The sequence below is a fragment of the Macaca mulatta genome, chromosome 17 (assembly GCF_049350105.2).
Source record: "Macaca mulatta isolate MMU2019108-1 chromosome 17, T2T-MMU8v2.0, whole genome shotgun sequence".
NCBI classification, from domain to species: Eukaryota; Metazoa; Chordata; class Mammalia; order Primates; family Cercopithecidae; genus Macaca; species Macaca mulatta.
The window spans coordinates 19,994,723-20,020,077 of record NC_133422.1 but is presented as its reverse complement, the minus strand read 5'-3'; the positions used below and the strand labels follow the sequence as shown (position 1 = coordinate 20,020,077).

At 43.3% G+C, this 25,355-nt stretch overlaps 1 protein-coding gene across 1 annotated transcript in view; it reads left to right on the top strand.

The window, feature by feature from the left end:
* Positions 1–3,367, top strand: part of FOXO1 (forkhead box O1) — a 112,899-nt gene extending 109,532 nt beyond the window's left edge. Inside the window, exon 3 of the mRNA XM_001088437.5 lies at positions 34–3,367. The gene's annotated coding sequence lies outside the window, so the exon portion shown is untranslated. The remainder of the gene's footprint in view (positions 1–33) is intronic.
* Positions 3,368–25,355: the final 21,988 nt, after the last annotated feature.

Genomic DNA, 25,355 nt, shown 5'->3' with positions numbered 1-25,355 from the left:
TATGTGTGTGTGTGTGTATGTGTTTTTTCCTAGGTTACACTTAAAAGTACTTCAGATTGTCTGACAGCAGGAACTGAGAGAAGCAGTCCAAAGATGTCCTTCACCAACTCCCTTTTAGTTTTCTTGGTTTAAAAAACAAAACAAAACAAAACAAAAAAAACGGAAAAAAAAAAAACCCCGAAAAAAACCTTCCTTTTTTCCTTTCGTCAGACTTGGCAGCAAAGACATTTTTCCTGTACAGGATGTTTGCCCAATGTGTGCAGGTTATGTGCTGCTGTAGATAAGGACCGTGCCATTGGAAATTTCATTACAATGAAGTGCCAAACTCACTACACCATATAATTGCAGAAAAGATTTTCAGATCCTGGTGTGCTTTCACGTTTTGTATATAAGCAGTAGATACAGATTGTATTTGTGTGTGTTTTTGTTTTTGTTTTTTTTTTTTTAAATATCCATTTGGTCCAAGGAAAGTTTATACTCTTTTTGTAATACTGTGATGGGTCTCATGTCTTGATAAGTTAAACTTTGGTTTGTACTACCTGTTTTCTGCGGAACTGACGGATCACAAAGAACTGAATCTCCATTCTGCACCTCCATTGAACAGCTTTGGACCTGTTCATGTTGCCACAGAATTCACATGAGAACCAAGTAGCCTGTTATCAATCTGCTAAATTAATGGACTTGTTAAACTTTTGGAAAAAAAGGTTAAATGCCAGCTTTGTACAGGTCTTTTCTATTTTTTTTTTTTTTTGTTTATTTTGTTATTTGCAAATTTGTACAAACATTCAAATGGTTCTAATTTCCAGATAAATGATTTTTGACGTTATTGGTGGGACTTAAGAACATTTTTGGAATAGATATTGAACTGTAATAATGTTTTCTTAAAACTAGAGTCTACTTTGTTACATAGTCGGCTTGTAAATTTTGTGGAACCACAGGTATTTGGGGCAGCATTCATAATTTTCATTTTGTATTCTAACTGGATTAGTACTAATTTTATACGTGCTTAACTGGTTTGTACACTTTGGGATGCTACTTAGTGATGTTTCTGACTAATCTTAAATCATTGTAATTAGTACTTGCATACTCAACGTTTCAGGCCCTATTTGGGCAGGAAAGTGATGTATAGTTATGGACACTTTGCGTTTCATATTTAGGATAACTTAATATGTTTTTATGTATGTATTTTAAAGAAATTTCATCTGCTTCTACTGAACTATGCGCACTGCATAGCAACAAGTGTTCTCTAGAGACCTCTGTAGTCCTGGGAGGCCTCATAATGTTTGCAGATCAGAAAAGGGAGATCTGCATCTAAAGCAATGGTCCTTTGTCAAACAAGGGATTTTGATCCACTTTACCATTTTGAGTTGAGCTTTAGCAAAAGTTTCCCCTCGTAATTCTTTGCTCTTATTTCAGTCCAGATGGAGGTTGGTTTTGTAGTTCTGCCTTGAGGAATTATGTCAGCACTCACACTTCTTCCCATTCTCCCTTCTGCTGCAGATTAGGTTACTTAGCACACTGTGGAAGTTCAAGTGGAATGAGGGAATTTAAAAATGGGACTTGTGTGGTTTGTAGAGTTTTTGTTCATAAGTTCAGATGGGTAGCAAATGGAATAGAACTTACTTAAAAATTGGGGAGATTTATTTGAAAACTTCCAGCTGTAAGTTGTGCATTGAGATTATGTTAAAAGCCTTGGCTTAAGAACTCAAAAATGTCTTTAGCCTGTAGCAACCTAAACTGTAATTTCTATCATTATGGTTTTATTACTTCCCAATTACCTGTAACTGACAGACCAAATTAATTGGCTTTGTGTCCTATTCAGTCCATCAGTATTTTCAAGTCATGTGGAAAGCCCAAAGTCATCACAATGAAGAGAACAGGTGCAGAGCACTGTTCCTCTTGCGTTCTTGAGAAGGATCTAATTTTTCTGTATATAGTCCACATCACACTTGCTTTGTCTTGTATGTTAATTGCATCTTCTTTGGCTTAGTAGTTCCTAAATGTTTAACAAGAACACAAGTGTTCCTGATCAGATTACCTACAGTAAGCCAGCTCGATTGTAAGCTTCCCACTGTGATCTTTTTTTTGAAGATTCATTGAACAACCACCACTCTAACCATCCTCATTTTTGGGCACTCCAAGACATAGCTGGGTTTAGAAACCCGAGTTCCTCTAAGCACGGCCTCCCGGGTGTGTAATTGAACTTGGTGCCAAAGTACTTGTGTACTCATTTCTATTACTACGTACTGTCACTTTCCTCCCATGCCATTACTGCACCATAATACAAGGAACCTCAGAGCCCCCATTTGTTCATTGAAGAGACAACTACACTTAAAATCACTGTTAAAATCTTACTTCATAGAGTAGCTCTTAGGAAAATGTTTCTTCCTCCTGAGTCTGGGTAATCACACCTCCCCCAAGCCGCCATTGTGTGTTGAAATCCTGACATGAATCCTGGGTAGCTCTCTGACAACAGTGAGGTCCAGGGAAAAGCATCTGGTCTGTCTGGAAAGCAAACATTATGTGGCCTCTGGTAGTTTTTTTTCCTGTAAGAATACTGACTTTCTGGAGTAATGAGTATATATCAGTTACTGTACATGATTGCTTTGTGAAATGTGCAAATGATATCACCTATGCAGCCTTGTTTGATTTATTTTCTCTGGTTTGTACTGTTATTAAAAGCATATTGTATTATAGAGCTATTCAGATATTTTAAATATAAAGATGTATTGTTTCCGTAATATAGACGTATGGAATATATTTAGGTAATAGATGTATTACTTGGAAAGTTCTGCTTTGACAAACTGACAAAGTCTAAATTAATGAGCAAATGTATCCCAGTGAGAAGTAAATCAATGGAACATCCCAAGAAGAGGATAAGGACACTTAAAATGGAAATCATTCTCCAACGATATACAAATTGGACTTGTTCAACTGCTGGATATATGCTACCAATTAACCCCAGCCCCAACTTAAAATTCTTACATTCAAGCTCTTAAGAGTTCTTAATTTATAACTAATTTTAAAAGAGAAGTTTCTTTTCTGGTTTTAGTTTGGGAATAATCATTCATTTAAAAAAAAAAAGCATTGTGGTTTATGCGAACAGACCAGCCTGGCATTACAGTTGGCCTCTCCTTGAGGTGGGCACAGCCTGGCACCTCAGGGATGGCCATGTAAGTCCCATCAGGATGTAGTCATGCCTCCTGCATTTTGCTACCCGAGTTTAGTAACAGTGCAGATTCCACGTTCCTGTTCTCCGATACTCTCTGAGAAGTGCCTGATGATGTTGATGTACTTACAGACACAAGAACAATCTTTGCTATAATTGTATAAAGCCATAAATGTACATAAATTATGTTTAAATGGCTGGGTGTCTTTCTTTGCTAATTATGCAGAATAAGCTCTTTATTAGGAAATTTTTTGTGCAGCTATTAAATACTTGAGTTAAGTCTTGTCAGCCACAGTGTTATGGTTGGTTCAAATCTGGTATTTCCTTTGGAGAAAAGGGGAACAGCCCCTCTGGGACCAAACCGTAGTCCCCTGAGATGGGGAACAAGTACAATCCCTGATAACAATCCTGGAATACTTCATCTTTGGAATGTCTGAAACTACATCAATTTCAGTAATTACTAGACATATTAAGTCTTATGTTAGAACAGACTCTGCTAAAGGTAAAAATACCTTGAGGGCAAGTTAGGAGGGTCTGGCTAGGAGGTCACAGAGCAGATATGGTAGGTGGAGTGCCTGAACCCCATGGCTAAGGTCATAAGTGCTCCTCCAGTCTCTACTGCACACCTTGCTGAAGAGGGAGGATCAGCCCTCCTTTAAGTAGCTGTAGATGGGAAGTTTATGTTTGCCTTTTTCAGAAGATGTCTGAGGAATGAGCCGGGATTAGATTAAGATGGTTAAGATGCATTTAAAAATCATTGTGAAGCCTACTTTCTCTTAATTTCTGAGTTTCTGACCGGACAAGTGAACGAGCTGGAGAAGCAAGGAAGAAGATTATTCTTTTTATCTGTGTAGACACTGAGGGTCCATCCCGCTTTCAGAGTATTTTAAAATTTACCCACATGTGGAAGTGGAAACCCTTTCTTTAAAAGACACGATAGCCAGAAGCCCAATGTATAGAAGAGATGAAAGCACCTACCCCCATCCCCTGGGGCTCATGCACAGTTCAGTGTGAATACTGCAGATCTAGTCCAAATTAGGAAAAAGCCCTTGATTATACCCCAGAACTCTGACCAGCTAGCCTTTCATAACTCTGCACATATATACAAAACTGCACATCCAGTGTCATTACTTGAGGCCAGTTTCCAAGTTTTACATCAATTGATAAGCAACATATAGCAGGAAGGTTTCCCTGGGAGGCCTCCCAGGAGGAGCTCGGTGTTAGCCTTTGTAGCCTGACGGGCTTCCTTCCTTGGACAGTTATCTAGGCCCTTGATGTGACCAGAGCCGACGGTAGAATCAGGCTGTGTACCTAGGCTTGTTTCTTGACCTGTGAATCGGCCACACTGGAAGACCTTTGCCTTGGCTATTGTTTCTCCGTGTTTCAGGTGACCTATAACAAGGACACTTCGCTGGTTGGTGGGGTTAGGTAAGGTAGGTGGAGGGCTGTTCCACTGGATAGACCATGCTTAACAGTGGCAGTCTCTGAAGCAGACGTCATCACGTACACATCAAACCCTGTATCATCTGGTGGTGCTCATTCTGGGCCCAGGTGTATGAAGGTCAATTCCTGGTAGGCTTCCTTATTACAGTTTGTTGTTTTGGTGTAAAAGTTGCTTTGGTGAGAAATAGTTTAACACTTAAATCACACCAGTTACATTTATTGAGAAAATTATTGGGAAAAAGTGGATTGGGGTACAAGTCCACTTGTCAAATCATAGACTCTGGGGTGTCTTTTAGTTTAAGTAACTAGAAAAAATGGAATTTCTGGTGGACTGGAAAGGGAGGTAGCTGTATGCAGGGATAAAGGAGAAGAACAAGTAGTCCTCGGTGGTGGTGGGTAATACATCAGGAAACCAGACGTGAAGCGGCGCCGTAGGCCTTGGGAGGAAGCTACGGAGTGTCACGGGGGCATCTGAAAGCTAAAGAGAGTTTTTGAAGCCAATAGGGAGAAGGGACTTTCTTTTTTTTTTTTGAGACGGAGTCTCGCTGTGTCGCCCAGGCTGGAGCGCAGTGGCCGGATCTCAGCTCACTGCAAGCTCTGCCTCCCGGGTTTTTACGCCATTCTCCTGCCTCAGCCTCCCGAGTAGCCGGGACTACAGGCGCCCGCCACCTCGCCCGGCTAGTTTTTTGTATTTTTTAGTAGAGACGGGGTTTCACCGTGTTAGCCAGGATGGTCTCGAACTCCTGACCTCGTGATCCGCCCGTCTCGGCCTCCCAAAGTGCTGGGATTACAGGCTTGAGCCACCGCGCCCGGCCGAGAAGGGACTTTCTGTGCAAGTGCGTGGCTTTGGTGATGTGGCTGTGGGAGGAGGCAACTCTGTACTGAGAAGGCATTCACCTGTTAGAAGAAGCAAAGTAAAAAACGGTTGGGGCCAGCTTTTCCTGCTTGACTGGTGGCAGGACACTTCCACCCCCAGGCCTCGGCACCCATATTTCCACGGACTCCAAGGCTGAAGGAAATTTCTTGCCGTTAGTACCTTTCTCATGTCGTATCTCCCCAAAGTGACTCTCTTGTTTTCTTGGAAGCCACTGGTGGAAAGTAGAGATTTACATCCTTCAGGAAGAAGGTCGCTTGTTATTTGTCCTTTACATATTAACTTCTGTGAGCTTAAATCCCCGAACAAGCAACTTTGAGAAAGAATTCCTACAAAAACACATTGCAGGTGGCAGCATAGGAGCCCTGCTGGGTTCTTGCAGTTGCTAGTTTCTGCAAACATACTTGACTTGTAAAGTACTAAAATTGCTGCCCAAGTCGGATGACCTTAGATGAGATAGCTGCCTAGAATAAGGCTCACATTTTAAACCAGATTTTTCTCTCGTGATGAATTGGGATAGAGAGATATCCATTTGCACTTTAGCACTTGGTCCCAGAATAAGCCAGAGATGCCCACTTCTTAGTCTATGCTGGTGTCAGGGACACTTGGAGTGTGTGCCGAGTGGGAAGTTCTGATGCTTGGGCAGCAATTTCCCCACAGGGAAAATGAGGATACCTTCTGTTACCTGCCTCACAGGTTTGATAGGAGATTAGAGGGATGAGGTAATGTCTGCGAATGGTTTCCTGTGTCAGGGAGAAAGCCTGCACAGCTGAGTGGTGTCATCTTAGGTAATAGTAGCCCTTGGGATGTTTCCGTAGTGGGGCTTCTGACAGCGTCTCCCTGCAGGATAAGTGAGAACTATTTGGTACATCCCCAATGTTTTTCTGGTTTTTGTTTGTTTGTTTTGTTTTGTTTTGAGACAAAGTCTCACTCTGTCATCCAGGCTGGAATGCAGTGGTGTAGTCTCCACTCACTGCAACCTCCACCTCCCGGGTTCGGTTGATTGTCCTGCTCCAGCCTCCCAAGTAGCTGGGACTACAGGTGTGCACCACCACACCCGGCTAATTTTTGTATTAGCGATAGTGATGATGTTTCACCATGTTGGCCAGGCTGGTCTCCAACTCCTGGCCTTGTGATCTACCTGCCTTAGCCTCCCAAAGTGCTGGGATTACAGGCGTGAGCCACCGTGCCCAGCCCCCAGTGTTTTTCTGCATTCCTATTTGCTGTGTTTCATTTCTTAAGCAGGAGAGTGTAGACAGTTTACAGGACCATTTCCAAGAGTGAGTGGGCCTGTTTTTCTTCAGCAACTCTAAAGTATTATCAGTAGTAAAACTGTAAACCTATATCTACCCAATAAAAACTAGTATTGATATTTATTCCCCAAGAAGTTCCCCAACATGAACCCGTACTAAGAGAATTTACAGGCATTTAAGCTTTCTTGACCTCGACCTCATCTGAGTCTAGAATACACTCTGTGGGACCCCATCTGTAAGATAGGAGAGAGGAGAGGAGAGGAGAGGAAAAGCCTGAGGTCGATGGGGCCACAGTGGTGTGTGTTGGAGCCCAGTCACCTGGTCCAGAAAAATGAATGGTTAAACTTGCAGAAGTTTTGTGAGCCAATTTTAAACACCTTCATTATCAACAAGTCAGATAAACTATTATATTTGAAAACAAAGATAGTAAGTCCTCAAAACTCCTCATTTTGTAATGATAGTATTTATGTTAGTCTTGTCCACCATCGAGGTTGTTGGCTGCGACTGTGTTGCATGGTGAGGATGCTGTGTAATGGTGTGCTCCCATAACTGATCCCAGGTGTGGCTTGGCTCACTGCTTGAAAGCTAGATTCGAGAGACAAGGGTTGGTGGGAGGAAAAGCAGGATTAATTGGAGAACCAGCAAACCAAGAAGATGAGAAACTAGCCTTCTAAGGTACCATCTTAAGACAGTACAAATTTTAGGCTCTTTTTATGTTAAGGACAGAAGGAAGAGGAGGGGATTGAGATCAAGAGGTAACAGATAACCACCGACATCTGGGTGCCAACAAGGGTTCAGGAACTTCTTTGTCCTTGGTCAGGTCACAGTGCTCCTATAAATCTTTAACAAAAACATAGTTGTTTACATATTTCTCCTGTAATCCCAGAGTTAGTTTTTAAAACTACATGATTGCTGTTTTTGCATATTAATAGTACTCTAAAATTATCCTTGCCTATGTGCAGAAATGGGTAAGGGCCACTTAAACCAAAATGGAGTGAGTTATGTTAGCTCTTTTGCTATTTCACTGTTAACACTGCTGCTGTGCTGACACGAAGCAGAGTTTCAGCTTCACTAATATAATTTGGGTGAGAGTGAGAAATAGTTTAACAGTTAAATCACATCAGTTTATTGAGAAAGTAAATCTGAGGAAAAAAATGGTTTGGGATACAAGTCCGTTCATCAAGTCCTGGTTGGATTGCCACCATATATGTTGGCTATGGATAAAAGTACACCAAAAAAATCAATCAGAGAATTCTGTGAGAATCAGTTGACCTCATATAATTTACAGTAGAGAGTATTGTATATTTTATTATTTGTAAATTGTTACTCATCTTTTGTATCAGGAAATTCTTCATTTATGTACGTATATACAGGCACACACTATTTCCCCACAGAGCAGGTTGTTAAACATTGGCCAACACACCACCGACTGGGTGTATGAAGGCATTAAAGGACTAATGATTTTGGTGCCAGAATAACAGGCAGAATGGAAGTAAGGGAAAGATAGAATAGGAGGTTGAGGAAGGGTCTGGGGTGAGGTCATGGCAGCAGGTATCTTAGAAGCTGTGAAGTCCAGGGCCCTAGAGGAGAAGAGGTTAGGGGATGGATGATAGGGCCTCAAGATTGAATGTAGCATGCAAATTAGATTTCAGAGCTAACCAAGGGACTTGGGGTGGAGAGGAGTCACATTTAGTGCCAGTGCCTTTAATTTGGGGGAGAAATGCGGAGCCAGTAGCCACTAGATGTCAGTGACTGGGAAGGGCACACACACAGCAGGTTAGGCTGATGCCGTAAGCATGGACCCAGCTTTTAATATGAGTGTGCAAGAGAAAGATTCTGGAGTTGGAAAAGGAATGCAAATAATGCCAGTTCTGCTTTTTAGAGTCATTTTTGATGGGAGGAATTACACCTGCATACTGGGGTTACTGTGGAAATTAAATAACCCGAGTTAACCAAGCCTTTATGGTAGTGATTGGCATATAGAAAGGGCTCACAAAATAAGAGCAATCAAATGTTCTGGTTTGCTTAGGAAAAGGTGGTGTCCCAGCACAGTTATGGTAAGTTCTTCTTGTTAGTGAAAGTGTTCAGGTTTGGGTGATTAATTATATGTTCACCCTATCAACAAATCACTGCTTTTTAATTACTTCCTGAAACGCTCACCTCACAGTAGACATACCAAGAGCACCCAGTGGGTGAGAGGACTCAGAGGCCCCCTGGAAGAATCTGTCACAGGCTGGAGGGTTATTCTTCTAAAGGAATGTTAGCCTGGTGTCTCAGCATAAACTTGAATCTATGACACATACTACCATCCGAATGTTTGTGTACCTCCACCGCCCCATTCAAATGTTGCAAATGTTGAAATCCTGACCCCTGTGGTGACAATGTTAGGAGGTGGGGCCTTTGGGAGGTAATTCAGTCATGAGAGTGGAGCCCTCATGAATGGGATTAGTGCCCTCACAAAAGAAACCCGAAAGAGATACCTGTCTCTAGGTACCTCTTCCTAGAAAGTGCCATCTGTGAACCAGGAAAGGGAGGGGCCTTGGTCTAGGATTTCCCAGCCTCCAAAACAGGGAAATAAATTTCTGTTGTTTCTAAGCCACTTGGATTATGGTATTTTATTATAGCAGCCTGAAGGTACTCAGAGAGCATGCAAGGACCTTCCCAACCAACCTTTGCCTTCGCATCTCCACTATATGCACCAGTCACACTCCATTCCCTTTTATGCTTCCGGCCTTTTTGCATGCTGGAAGGTGTGTTTATCCAGAATGTCTGTTTATCTGGAATGTCTTGCTCCTCCCTTCCTTACCAAAGTCCAGCTCAAAGCCTTCCCCTATCATTAAAGTCCACCCCACCCCCTAGTATCAGAGCCGTTACACAGGTGAACTGGAACCATTTAAGACTCCTTTCCCAAATACAGCCTTGTGGCTGTGTTTAGCCCTGGCTAAATACTAACAATCTCCCGAGGCAGCCATGTAGCCATCCTAACAAGAAGTTTGGAGCCAGGCCTGCCTGACTTTGGGTCATCAACAGCCTCCCACTGAGCCCGAAGCAACTGGCCAGTGCAGTTGACCACTGGACACAGCCAAAGACATTCTTCTTTGGTGAGCCAGCCCACATCTGCCAACATTCCACCAAATTAAAAGCAGACCAAGAACCCCCAAGTCTTTTGACAAGTCTGGAGCTGCTATTACTTCAACCGAGGCAAGTACAAAGGCAAGAGAGAAAGGTGTGGGCAATGATGAAATGTCTAAAAGGGATCATTGGCCTGCCCTCCAGCCATCTCCAGGGCTGCAGAATCCTTTCTTTACATAGAGGTTTTTCTCTGGGCTCCAGGGACAGAGGCAGCCCTTTCACTTAGTTCCTACTTCCGAAATTACCATTAACAAGACTGAAATGCCAGTTTATCTGCTTTCCCCCAGAAAGGGTGGCATGTTCATAGGCAGAGCTAGGATGTGCTCGTCTTGGGACAGTTATAGTCTCTGAGGTTGTTTGTTTTTTAACAAGACAACTGGCCACCCTTAATTAAATAGATATGTGATTTGTTTTCATGCCACCTCACCTGAGAAGGACATTGCAGTGTTATTTGTAGTTTTTGCCTCGGTTGTGTGATGGGCGTGTCTCCATCTCTCCCCAGCCTAATGGGATTGGATAAAATATGTGGATTTCGTGTTTTGACTTAAAAAAAAATTAATTTGAAGTCCTTGAAATATTCAAATATTTTTGAAATATTTTGGAATTAAATATTATTTTGAAAGGAAATTAATTCTCCTTTGCAAGACAGAAAAGTTTTTCTTGTTTTATTTCCCCACTCCTACCAAAACAATGTCTTGGTGAAAAGGAGGACCTCCTGAGGTCAAGCAATTCTGTTTAGAAATAATTGGGAAGTTGTGAGAAAACATACCCTGAATTGGTCGGGCACAGTGGCTCACGCCTGTAGTCCCAGCAATTTGGGAGGCAGAGGCGGGTGAATCACTTGAGGTCAGGAGTTCCAGACCAGCCTGGTCAACACGGCAAAACCCCGTCTCTACCAAAAATACGAAAATTAGCCAGGCATGGTTAATTGCACGCCTGTAATCCTAGCTACTCGGGAGGCTGAGGCAGGAGAATTGCTTGAACTCGGGAGGCGGAGGTTGCAGTGAGCTGAGATCGTACCACTGCACTCCAGCCTGGGCAACAGAGCGAGACTCCATCTCAAAACAAAAACAAAAACAAAACCTCTCCACAAAAAACCTGAATAGAAAACTTCATGTGTACTTGTAAATGCATCTTCTGAGACTCAAAAGTTCTAAGAGTCCTATGAGCTATATTTTAAGTCAATATTATCTGTAAGTTTCTAGTTCCCCTCTGACTCCATTTTTCTGTCTTCAATAATTGTTGTTCCATTAAAAACGTGGCTATAATTTTCAAAACCCTGGATAGGGCTGGCTGGAAGCATTTAACAGCTGTATGGAATCTCATCTAACCATCATGTGCCTTTTTTTGGAAACAACAATCTGAGCAATTGTCCTTGTCTTTTGTAAGAAAATCACATGATTAAAAAAATAGATGACTAGCAATACTGTTGTCACTTGGTTACTGGCAGGAGTAGAAGAGAGGGAGGAAGACATAGGAAAAATGCTTTCTTGGATCCCTCAGCCACACCAATCTGCAAACCTTTCTGGAGTAAATAATTTCCTTTGTCATTTCTGGATAACTAAAAAAAGACTTTGGAATGTTTCCAGGCCTGGGCATTCTATCATGTAATACTTCCAGCGTTTGAGTTACCTTTCCTTGCGCAAAGAGTTGGCTCAGATCTCAGCCATGTTCCCCGCTGCTGGATGTGAGTGTTGGGGAGACTGCTATGAATTGAATGAATGAAAATTCAGTGTTTGTTATGGATAATAATGGCCCCTCTGGGATTAGAAGACATGTGAATCAGCTCCCAAAGGTGCTGCTTTGACCTTAGTAAGCATTCTGAAACCAAGCTGCTCTTTGCCTCAAATGTGTCATCCAGAAAGAGGGCTGCAGGCTTACGCCTGACAGGGAGGTGCCTGTCACCTTGTAGGCTATAGAGAATAGAGGCCCCATGTATGAAACGTTTGGAAGCAGCAAGGCTGGACATTGACCAGCATAAAGCAAGTGTTGGAATTGGTTGTTTCTATGCAAAATAAGCTGATTTGTTTTTTTTCCAGGGCACTTCTAAGACTTGTAGGAAAAAAACTATGATTAAGAAAAGTGTATGGATTATTAGGAAAGGCTTTTTATTCAAAAGGTTTTGTGATTTTAATAGCGCTTTGCATTTATAATACCTTCCATCCAAGGATACCAACCACTTCTGCCAACGCTAATTCCTCAGCCTCCCTTTGAATTAAAAAGAGTAGAGCAAAAACCCATTCGCTGGGGACCATGGAGAAGTGAAAAATGAGTCCCCCGGGCGGGGGGCAGTTTAGTTACCCAAGACCCTGAGGGAACCCTGAGTTTAGTTACCCAAGACCCTGAAGTTGTAAGGGAACTTCAGAGATGAGACTTTCTCCAATGTGAGCTACTAACCGTTGGCAACAGAATTACTTGGGAAGATTGGTAAAAAATGCAAATTCCAGAACCTCTGAGAAACAGAAACAGGATCTTGGATGGGGGTTGTGATGGTGGAGAAATCTGTATTTTAATTATTCCGGGTGATTTTTACGAACACTGAAATTTGAGGACTGCTCTTAGACTACAGAAACGCTGTAACATTTTCTGTCATTCATTCATTCATTCATTCATTCATTCATTCATTCAATAGTTACATTCACCTACTGAGTATCCACTGCGTAGCAGGCCCTATGCAAGATGCTAGAGACATCCTGTGTGGTGACTGGGACAGACGCGCTGTCTTTCCTCGTGAGGCTTGCAGTCTCCTGCTGCTCTTCAGTGTGTAGTGTGGGTTAGCAGAAAGATGTCATGAAGTAGTCTGTAAAAATAGGCTCTTTGGATCAAATAAATACTGGGCTGATAGCAGGCCATGAAACTGAAAATTCCATCATTCATCAGAGGCTTTTCCCTCCCTAACCTACTGTGGGTGCCGCATAAGTGAGTTGGACAGCCTGGTCTCCTGCTCTGGGAGCTTGCGCATCTGGGCCTGGTTTGGCCTCTCCTCTGGTCTTGCCAGCACAAGGATCAATCCCTGAATAACACTGTGGAGTGGCATTGAAACCGTTTGAGCCAAAAGGCAGATCTGGAAACCGGCTTATTTGATCTGGGGGGACCACATGGCTGAGCTAAATGCATCCAGGTCTGAGGAAAATAACAACCCAGCCCCCGCAGAGGGTCTGTTTTCCATTGGAAATGGGCCTCTCTTTTCTTAAAGCTGTGAAACAGAAGCAGCTCCTCTTACAAGATCTTTGAGGTAGCATAAGCTAGACCCAGTTGTTGGTGCTGGGATGAATTTCCCATACTCCAGGCTGGGTGGACACCACCTTGCTTCAGGCTAGCTCCAGGGCAAAGGCAGCTCCAGGGCAACTTCCAAACCCCTGTCGAGGGAGCAGCGGCCAAGGTCAGAGCCGCCTGGGGCAGGGCCAGACACTCCATGATGATAACACTTTGACACTTCATTTGGGTGGTGTCCTCAGGCCGAGCTCTGTTCCATGCCACAAATGCTAAGGAACATTTGAAGGAGGATGCCTGGATTTTTTTCTATGCTGTTTGTAAAGTGTCCCCCAAAGTGGACATAAATCAATCTCTGTTGCAAAAAGAATCAAGGATCATATCCAATACAACCTGGCCTTTCCTGATGCCTCAGGGGCGTCATTAGGAACATCTGTGATGGCGCAGAGTTGGTGTTCAGCCATGTCCTCAGGGCTGTGGAGGTCGGTCCTGTTTTTGAACTCTGTCCTACCCGCTTCCCTTCCTTTCTCTCTCTCCTCTCTCCCCATCCTTCCCTCCCTTACTCCCTTCCTTCCTCTCTTCCTCCCTCAATCCTTCCAACCCCCTACTTATTCTTTATCATGGAAAATTGGAAACATAAAAAAAGTAGAGAGAAATAAAAATATAATAAACCCCCATGAGTTCTCCTTTTTTTTCTTTTCTTTTTTTTTTTTTGAGACAGAGTTTTGCTCTTGTTGCCGAGGCTGGAGTGCAGTGGTGCGATCTTGGCTCACTTCAACCTCCGCCTCCCGGGTTCCAGCGATTCTCCTGCCTCAGCCTCCCAAGTAGCTGGGATTACATGCATGTGCCACCACGCCCAACTAATTTTTTGTATTTTTAGTAGAGATGGGGTTTCTCCATGTTGGTCAGGCTGGTCTCGAACTCTTGACCTCAGGTGATCCACCTGCCTCGGCCTCCCAAAGTGTTGGGAGTTCTCCTTACTCGGGTTGAATAATTATCAGCTCATGACTAAACTTGCTTCGTACACAGCCAAGTGTTGCTTAACAACAGGGATGTGTTCTGAGAAATGTATGGTTAAGCAAATCTGTTGTTATGTGGACATCAGAGAGTGTCCTTGGACAAATCTAGATGGTATAGCCTGATACACACCTGGACTATAATGGTATGGCCTGTGGTTCCTAGGCTGCACATCTGTACAGCGTATTACTGTACTGAATACTGTAGGCAACTATAGCACAGTGGTATTTGTTTATCTAAACATATCTAAACACAGCATAGAAAAGGTACAGTAAAAATATGGTATAAAAGACAAAAATGGTACACCTCTGTAGGGCACTTAACACGCATGGAACTTGCAGGGCCGGCAGTGGCTCTGGTGAGTGAGTGAGTGAGTGAGTGAGTGAGTATGTGGTGAGTGAATATGAAGGCCTAGGACATTACTGTGCACTTCTGGAGACTTGACAGATGCTGTGCACTTAGGCTACACTATATTTATACCATATGGTTTCCGTCTTCAATAATAGGTTAACCTTAGCTTACTGTCCCTTTATTAACTTTAAATTTTTTTGGCTTTTTGACTCTTGTAACAACACTTAACACATACATTGTGTAGCTGTCTAAAATATTCTTTGTATCCTTATTCTATAAGGATTTTTCTATTTTTAAATGTTTTAAATTTTTACCTTTTTTTTTTTTTTTTGGGTAGAGACAGGTTCTCACTATATTACCCAAGTTGGTCTTGAACTCCTGGCCTCAAACAATCCTCCTGTCTTGGCCTCCCAAGGTGTTGGGATTACAAGTGTGAGCCCCTGTACCTGGCCTATATTTTTACTTTTTAAATGTTTTTGTTAAAAACTAAGACACAAACACACACATTAGCCTAGGCCTTCACAGGGTCAGGATCATCAATATCACTGTCTTCCACCTCCACATCTTGTCCCACTGAAGGGTCTTCAGGAGCAATAACATCCATGGAGCTGTCATCTCTTATGATAACAAGGCCTTCTTCTGGATACCTCCTGCAGGACCTGCCTGAGGCTAACAGTTAATATTAAAAAAAAAAAATATATATATATATATATATAAGTAGAAGGAGTACACTCTAAAATAACCGTAAAAAATAGTAACATGGTCATTTATTATCATTATCAAGGATTATGTATTGTACATAATTGTATGTGCTGTACTTTTGAATGACTGGCAGTGTGGTAGGTTGGTTCATACAAGCATCACCACAAACACACAAGTATGCATTGCTCTAGCACAGTAGGACAGCTACCATGTTACCAGATGATAGACAATGTTCAGCTCTATTATCTTATAAGATCACTGTCATGTGTGGTCCATTTCTGACCAAAACGTTATGCGGTATGTGACTGTATCCTCATCCTCAATAATCCTTGGTTATTATTCTAGAATTTCAAATAAATGGAATCATATCATTTACTATATACATGTTTTTGCTCCTGGCTTCTTTCACTTGAGTATTATTTTTGAAATTCATTCATGTTGTTGCTTGTATTGGTAATTTGGTCCCTTTTATTTATTTTTATTATTATTGTTTTGAGATGAAGTCTCATTCTGTCGTCCAGGTTGGGTACAATGGTGCAAACTCAGCTCACTGCAAGCTCCACCCTTTGGGTTCAAGCGATTCTCCTGCCTCAGCCCCCCAAGTAGCTGGGATTACAGGCATGCACCACCACACCCAGCTATTTTCTCATTTTTTAGTACAGACGGGGTTTCACTATGTTGGCCAGGCTGGTCTCAAACTCCTGACCTCAAGTGATCCACTCGCCTCAGCCTCCCAAAGTGCTGGGATTACAGGTGTGAGCCACCATGCCCAGCCAGGTCCTTTTTATTTTTAAGTAGTATTGGCAATGTGTAGATATACCAGTTGGTTTATCCATTCTTCTGTTGATAGACATCTGGGCTATTTCCAGTTTTTGACTATTATGGATAAAAGTGCTATATACATTCTTGTACAAAGTTTTTTTGTGGGCATATATTTTCATTTCTCTTGAGTGGGATATTTAGGAGTGTAATTGCAGGATCATAGGTACATTCAACTTTTTAAGAAAATGCCAAATGGTTTTCCAAAGTGACTGTACCAGTTTACACTCCCACCAGCAATGCATGAGAGCTCTGATTGTTCATGTCCTCTCCGAAATCTGGTATTTTTCATCTTTTTCATTTTAGCTATTTTAGTGTTCGTAGTGGTGTCTCATTATGATTTTAACTTGCATTTCCCTGATGATTATGATGGTGAATGCTTTTTCATGTGCTTATTGACCATTTGTATGTCTTGTGAAGTGTCTATTCAAGTATTTTATCCATGTTTAAATTGGGTTGTCTTTTTATTATTTTATTATTTTTTGCCTTTTTATTGAGTTGTAGGAGGTCTGTATATATTCTGCATATAAGCTATAGGAATCTATGTGTATATAAGGATGTAATATCTTTGTATATGATATAGATTAGATATAATAGATATTCAGACACAGGTGTTGCGTGTATTTTCTCCCAATGTTACCTATTTTCTTGAGTGCCTTTTGATGAACAATTTTAAATTTTGATGAAGTTCAATATATTACTTTTTTCTTTTGTGATTTGTGCTTTCTATGTCTTCATCAAGAAATCTTTACTTACCCTAATATTCTCTTATGTTTTCTTCTAATGACATTGTGTTTATATATGTGCACAGAAACTTAAAAAAGCAACAACAAGAAAAGCATAACCACAAAACACAGCATAATACATAAAGAATAAAAATTCTTAATATTATCAAATACCCAGTTAGCACAATGTTCACATTTTCTCACTTACTTTTTAGGTTTTTCTTATGATTTGTTCATTCAAATTAGAATCCTGATAACATTCATATTATAATACATTGGTTTTTTTTGTTTTGTTTTGTTTTTTCTGAGACGGAGTCTCATTCTGTCCCCCAGGCTAGAGTGCAGTGGTGCGATCTCGGCTCACGGCAACCTCCGCCTCCCGGGTTTTAGCAATTCTCCTGCCTTAGCCTCCCGAGCAGCTGGGATTACAGGTGCCCGCCACTGCGCCTGGCTAGGTTTTTGTATTTTTAGTAGAGACAGGGTTTCACCATGTTGGCCAGACTGGTCTTGAACTCCTGACCTCGTGATCTGCCTGCCTCGGCCTCCCAAAGTGCTGAGATTTACAGGCGTGAGCCACCATGCCTGATAATACATTGCTTTTTTTGATATGTATTCTAAGAGTCTTTCTTAATCTATCGGTCACCCCTATTTTTTTTTTTGTTTTGTTTTTTGGTACTGTTTTAAAGAAACTGTGTCATTTGTAATGTGTCTCATAGTTTGGACTTTGCTGATTTTATCCTCATGGTGCCATTAGTATATTTCTCTGCCCCTGTGTAACCTGAAAACTAGATCTAGAGGCTCAGTCATATTTAGGTCCAGTCTTTTTTTTTTTTTTTTTTTTCTTTTTTGGAGTTGGAGTCTTACTCTTGTCCCCCAGGCTGGAGTGCAGTGGCATGATCTCGGTTCACTGCAACCTCCGCCTCCCGGTTCAAGCAATTTTCCTGTCTCAGCCTCCTGAGTAGCTGGGATTACAGGCACCTGCCACCACCCCCAGCTAACTGTTGTATTTTTAGTAGAGATGGGGTTTCACCATGTTGGCCAGATTGGTCTCGAACTCCTGACCTCAGGCGATCCACCTGCCTTGGCCTCCCGAGGGCTGGGATTATAGGTTTGAGCCACCGCGCCCAGCCTGGGTCCAGTCTTTGTCAAGAATACTTTATAGTATTCTGTGAATAGATAGGGTGAGAAGCACATGATGTCCACTTGCCTTTTGTGTATTAGCAGCCATTGATGACCATTGTTATTGTCATTATTTCATGAGGGTTACATAATGGCGATATTCTAATTCTACCATTTCTTCTTCTTTTTTTTTTTTTTTTTTTTGTTTGAGACAGAGTCTCGGTCTCCCAGGCTGGAGAGCACTGGCATGATCTCAGCTCACTGCAACTTCCGCTTCCTGGGTTCAAGCTTCAAGTGATTCTCATGCCTTAGCCTCCCAAGTAGCTGGGACTACAGGCGCACGCCACCACACCCAGCTAATTTTTGTATTTTGAATGGAGAGATGGGTTTCTGCCATGCTGGCCAGGCTGGTCTTGAACTCCTGACCTCAGGTGATCTGCCTGCCTCGGTCAAAGTGCTGGGATTACAGGCGTGAGCCACTGTGCCTGGCCGAATTCTACCATTTCCTCTAAATTCATTAACTGGAAGCTTTTATGATTATAATTCCTTGAAATGACTATTTGGATGCCCTGTGGACTCTATCTTGAATAGCTCCAGGAAAGCAAGGAATCATTTCTGAAGTTGTTACTCTGCTTTGTATCACTAGTTTTTAAGTTTTCTCCACAGTGTTAGGCTACAGTTGTTGCTTATTAATATTTACAACAACAAGAAAAATAATCATTATGTTGAGCACTCTGGGGGCAGGGTCTAACTGAAGCACTCGTCAGATCCTCTGAGCTGGAAATTATTATTCATAGACACTATGGCTTTCCACATAAGGTAACAGATTTATCAAATAATCTCTCATCCTCTGTACGGGTTTCTTCCAGGCCATTGTTTCCAGTATGGATATGTGGAAGATTTTCCTCTCTTTTAGCTTTTTAGGTTTGAAAATATTTCTACCATTAAATGCCTTTCCCTGTGTGAAATAATATGAACCCAGGATAAACATTCAAATAATAGGATGTTGACTATTCCCATTAAAGTTGAAAGAGGAGGCCCATAGCTGCAGCATGAGTAATCTCCACTCTGGCCGCTTACTGCGTCAAGTCAGGAATTTAAACAGATCCTTTGCCCCTCACAAAGGCTCCATTTCCTCCTTGGTAGAATGGGAAAAAATAATACTGGGTCATGACTTTGTGCCAAAGAGGTGTTGCCCACTACAGACCAACTGGAGACAGCTTGGGCAGATGCTGGGGTCTGAAACCTTTTCCAAATAAATATAGGAGAACGACCTTCCAGGGAACACACCCTCCCTGGTGAGATTCCCCATTTTACCTTCTTCGTGGCTTAGTGTCTTCTAAAAGGAAATGATCTAAGTGACTAGATGTGTGAAGGAAATTATTAAACAGAATACTCAAAATTGGCCTTGACATGAGAGAAGAAAGTGTTTAGGGTCTGAAAGACTAATGAGTTTATGCGACATAGTCCCTTTCGCAGGGACAAGTACTGTCCAGCTGGTTCACAGGCAGGTTTGCATTCTCTCTTGTTTGGAAGAGGGGGATTATTTCTTGTATATTAGGCTGCTTATGGCTTTTGCTTCCTAGCCCTTGATTGTCTTTCACAATTATCTTCCACAAGCCAGCAGTTTCTATTCCTTTGCACATTTAACTCAGCCATAAGGTGATCTATTTCCCCACAAAACCCCACCAAAGATTGCTGTTGACTTTCTTGAAGATACAGATACTTTCAGTAAATGTTGACCAGTTTCTGTTGTTTTGAGCTGGAGATTCGATTTTACACATAGAGTGACTGTGCATCCCAGTTTTCCCAGGACAAACTTATGCTTGTTGCCATACTGTAGTTATTAATAGTACCTTCTTTCACTTTCAAAAGTGTCCTGGTTTGAATGACAAATCACGTGGACACCCTATTTATACACAATAGTTACCCGTTACTTTTCTTCTATTGAATAAGAAGGAAATGGAAGATCACCCTTAAAATATAACAGTAATAATTGCCGTAGAAAGATCTGCTGATGAATGGTAAGTTAGAGGGCAAAAGGGAGAAATAGGATATTTACATAGTGTCAAAGCATCTCCCCTCAAATATTTTCTAATTATAAAGGGGGAAAAGAATGAGATTACAGTGGAAAACCCTGGAAGATATCACTTTTGCCAAATGATCAAGATTAGCATCACCAGTGGTAAGATAAATCAACATCATGTACTTTTTTTTTTTTTTTTTTTAAAGACAGGGTCTCACTCTGTCGCCCAGGCTGGAGTGCAGTGATGCCATCTCAGCTCACTGCAACCTCCACCTCCCAGGCTCAAGAGATTCTCCTGCCTCAGCCTCCCTAGTAGCTGGGATTATAGGCACACGACACCATGCCTGGCTAATTTTTGTATTTTTAGTAGAGACAGGGTTTCATCATGTTGGACAGGCTGGTCTTGAACTCCTGACCTCAAATGATCCACCCTACTTGGCCTCCCAAAGTGTTGGGATTACAGACATGAGCCACCGCGCCTGGCCTGTATATTCATATTGTACCTGCAATAATGTAGAATACTGTGTTTCATGTATTACATAACCAGTATGTTGCTTAAAGTATGGTTTCTGTGCTCTGGAAGGCAACAGGGAAAGGTAAAAAGACCAATGCCTTTTTAGTTGTGCGAACTTGAGTACCAGCTCTGTCCATTATTAGCCATTTGCCTTTGAGGAAATTATTTAAGCTCTTGGGCCTCAGTTTCCTCATATACTTTCTTATATGATGCACTGAGAAGGGCACGTCATCTCTTTGGGAATCTTGCCAGAAATGTGTAACCTCAGTTTAACGGTAAGAAAACACATCAGACGAACCCAAGTTAAGGGATATCTTACAAAATACCTGACTAGGACTCTTCCAAATTGTCAGGGTCCTGAAGGACAAGAAAACGCAGAGGAACTGTCTCAGCTTGCAGGACACATGAGGATAAAGGCAGCGAGGGATCCTGGATTGAATGTTGAAACAGAAAAAAAAGACATTAGTGGAGAATCTGGTGAAATAGTATCATTCCAGAGTTAATTCCTTGGTTTTGATTATTGTACTATGAGTATGTAAGTCATTAACATTAGGAGAAGCTAGATGAAGGGTATGTAAAAACTCTCTTTCCTACTTTTTTTTTTTCTAAGAGACAGAGTCTCACTCTGTTGCCCCAGCTGGAGTGCAGTGTCACTGTCATGGCTCACTGCAGCCTCAAACTCCTGCACTCAATGAATTCTCTTGCCCCGGCCTCCCAAGTAGCTGGCATTACAGGTACGCACTACCACACCCAATAATCTTTTTTTTTTTTGAGAGGGAGTCTTGCTTTGTTGCCCAGGCTGGAGTGCAGTGGCGTGATCTCGACTCACTACAATCTCTGCCTCTCGGGTTCAAGCGATTTTCTTGCCTCAGCCTCCCAAGTAGCTGGGACTACAGGTGCCTGCCATCACACCTGGATGATTTTTGTATTTTTAGTAGAAATGGGGTTTCTCATGTTGGCCAGGCTGGTCTCCATCTCCTGACCTCAGATGATCTGCCCGCCTCAGCCTCCCAAAGTGCTAGGATTACAGGCATGAATCACCACGCCCGGCCCCAATAATCTTTTTATTTTAATTTTTTTTGTAGAGATGCGAGTCTCTCTATGTTGGCCAGGCTGGTCTTGAACTCCTGGGCTCAAGAGATCCTCCGGCCTCGGCCTCCCAAAGTGCCAGGATTACAGGTGTGAGCCCGTGAGCCAGGCCTTTTAAAAGTTGGAATCAAAGCATGCGTGCAGGAAAGCACAGGAAAAGAGTGAGCAGGTACGCTTGGCTGAAAGTCAAGGGCCTGGCAGGGGGTGGGGGAGCCAGGCTCTTCGTGGCACCGGGGCTGTGGGGAACTGGATGGCTGGACCAAGGTTACTGAGAGCCCTCCTCGGCTGAGCAGCAGGGGATTTACCCACCAAAGTAATCAGGGACGGAGTCTGAACCTGTCCCCATTGGCTCAAGACAATTAAAGGGGGATGGAAAAAATGGTATCTTTTAAAGGGCTTTGGGAGGTTGAGGCCTTCGCAGGAGAATGGCCAGGGGACTAGTGTGTGCAAAGAGGCAGGCAGATGGTCCCCATCCCACAGGGGCATTTATTGTGTGGACACTGGGGTCACCTGGGAAGCAGGTCTGGCCTCAGTTCTCTGGCCTGGGGCACTGTTTGTTCTGTGTCTCGCTTGTGGAACACAGAGGATTCCTGTTTCAGTGAGGAACCACACCTGCTCAGAGAGAAAATACTCTGCTTGTCAGAATCTTCCCCTTTCTGGGAACCAGCTCCTTGGCCTGACAGGGTCCCTGGGCCCAGGAGTGGTCAAGGAAGCTTCTGTGAATGTACTGAACGTCAAGAGTATCCAGGCGGATTGTGGTGTTTGGTCCAGTTCCTGTCATCACCAGTGGAAATGCCATCTCTGGAGCTTGCCCCACGTGTTTGTGAAGCAGGTTGGGATTCGGAGCTGAAGGCTTCTCTAAAGATATGTGCTGGCTTCTTATGTCATGGCTAGACAGCCCCTGCTGGGCCTGTTTGCTGTCCCTTTCTCTTTGCCCCTGAGTTGTGTCAGGAGATTTGGGGAACTTCTGACTCATCTTAGCAAGTGGCTGTGGCCTTTTTGCAAAAAGCTGTGTCCCAAGGGAAGAGGCACATGTGACCCAGGTAGGTGCCAGCAGTCACATGGTTTGCGGGGATGACAAGTTCAAACAGGACTTGATGGCTGAGTGTGATGGAAACCATAACACATGATTCTTGGGAGCAGGTCAGTGCTGGCTGGCAGGATATTTGGCTCTGTTTGTGTTTGAACTGTCTGACAACAGCCATAAAGCCTAGCAGCTGTGAGGTATTTCAGGTACCGGAGGACTTTTGGACTTAACAAGGGGTCTTGGGACTAGAACTTTAGCTTTGAATAATTTAAGGGCTCGGCCTGTAACCTCACGCCTGTAACCCCAGCCCTTTGGGAAGCCACGGTGGGCGGATCACTTGAGGTCAATAATTAGAGACCAGCCTGGGAAACATAGCGAAACCCCTTCTCTATAAAAGAAAAAAAAAAAGAAAAGAAAGAAAAGAAAAGAAAAGAAAAGAAAAGAAAAGAAAAAGCCAGGTGTGGTGGCATGTGCCTGTGGTCCTAGCTACTTGGTTGCTGAGGCAGGAGGATTGTGTGAGCCCAGGAGGTCCAGGCTACAGTGAGCCATGACTGTGCCACTCCACTCCAGCCTGGGTGACAAAGCAAGACCCTGTCTCTAAATAAATAAATAAATAAATAAATAAATAAATAAAAGTAAGCAGTGAGACAGCTCTTACTTAGCAAAGGTACCCTTAAGCCCTCTGCATATTCAGTTCTGGAGCCTCTTGCTATAGCAGCCCTTCCATTCATTAATTTTCTGAAGAAGTGGATTTAGATATATTGCTGTATTTTTTTCTTCCAGAAGTTGATCCCTAGATGCCAGATAAATATCCCCTTGATCTTCTGGGAGCCTAAGGTTTTTACTTGGTCCCATGAGATGCAACAGGGCTAAGGCCTTCATGGAAAGTTGGAAGTCAAACTCGGAGGGAGCTTAGCCCAGCCTTAGCGACCCCTCCTCTTTGGACCTGTGATAAGGATTAATGAAATCCAGGGATTAGTACCTAAAATATCGTGTGCTGGTATGAGCGCGGGCTCTGGGCCTTTCTGGGTCCCAGGCTGGGAGCTGGCTGAGGCGCTGGAGAGGAACAGTAGGGAGGGTTGGCATCTGGGTGGACCCGGTGTCAGGCCTGGCCCGCGCACCCACCAGTTATGTAACCCTGGGCAAATGTCCTCCCCGAGCTGAGCCTTTCTTTCCTCATGGACGAAACAGGGTAAGGCGACCTTGTTTTCCAGATGGTGTGGGGCCGGAACAGCAGCAGGGAGTGTCGGCACCCAGCTCGGCGCTGGCGTTAGTGTCCGCAGCTCTGCCGCTGGGCTTCTACTCATCTCCTCGAGGGAGAGCTTAGGGTCTTCATTCTGAAGAGAGGAGATGGAGGGGAGCTGCTGGGCCCGGGTGCGGAGTTGGTGGTGCTGTGCGTGGGCGCGAGGCCGGCCTTGGCAGCCCGCTCCGTGCCCTTTCCATGGTGCCAGGCCCGTTCTGGAGGTGACAGGGCTGACCGGCCTGTGTGGGCTCGAGAGACGGCCGCAGCCCTTTGAAGCTCTTTTAAACTTCTTCATCATTTCAGAATCATCACTGGAAAATTCTGTTCGTCAGATGTGTGCCCTGCCAGGTCATCTGGCAGCTCAAGTGCTCTGTTTTTTTATTTTTGTTTTTCATTTTTTTTGAGAGGGAGTCTTGCTCTGTCACCCAGGCTGGAGTGCAGTGGCATGATCTCGGCTCACTGCAACCTCCGCCTCTCGGGTTCAAGCGATTCTCCTGCCTCAGCCTCCTGAGGCACGTGGGACTACAGGCACGTGCTACCATGCCCAGCTAATTTTTGTATTTTTAGTAGAGATGGGGTTTCACCACGTTGGTCAGGCTGGTCTCGAACTCCTGATCTCGTGCTCCGCCCGCCTTGGCCTCCCAAAGTGCTGGGATTACAGGCGTGAGGCACCGTGCCCGGCCTATTTTTAATTTTTTTGGCCAGTGAAACATGCTGCAAGTTCCCCTCTTGTTCAGTCTCCTTGTGCAAGCCTTGGTGTTAGAAACAATCATAGCCACTGGTTTGGGTTGAAATCTTAGATGCCAAGCTTTACTGCATTACCTCATTTAATCCCTGCATCTATCCTGCAAGGAAGGTGTTTTTGTTCCTGTTTCCCTGAAGTGGAGTCTGGGATTGGAAAGGTTAAGCATTTACTGAAGCTTGCTGAACAGAGCCCATCTGTCCAACCCCCAAGGCCACGTTCTTTACCACCATGCTATGTTGCATCACTCAGATAAATCCAGAGAACATGTTCGGCATTTTTTTTGGCTCTGTGTCCAGAGCAAGTGACTGATGTTCACACTCAGATGTGAAAAAACCTGTTACTCACCTGACAGGTGTCACTTTCAATTTTTAGGAAGTGCCTTTTTTGTTTACCAGCTTTATTGAGGTATAATTTACATATCATAAATTCACCCATTTTTAGTGTAAACTTAAATAACATTACTCGTGAATGTGTAAGCTTTGATGTTCATGCAACAATTTATTTATGTCTTTATTTATTTTTGAGACAGAGTCTCATTCTGTCGCCCAGGCTGGAGTGCAGTGGCGCGATCTTGGCTCACTGCAACCTCGACCTCCTGGGTTCAAGCAATTCTTCTGCCTCAGCCTCTCAAGCAGCTGAGACTACAGGCACGCGCCACCACACCTGGCTAATTTTTTGTATTTTTAGTAGAGACGGAGTTTCACCACGTTGGCCAGGTTGGTCTTGAACTCCTGGCCTCAAGTGATCCACCCGCCTCGGCCTCCCAAAGTGTTGGGATTACAGGTGTGAGCCACCTCACCCAGCAGTGTGCAGCAACATAAAGTATTTTCTTTAAAAAGAAGCCATTTAATGGATCTAATTTCACTGGGTTGACTATTATAAATGGTGGTGGGA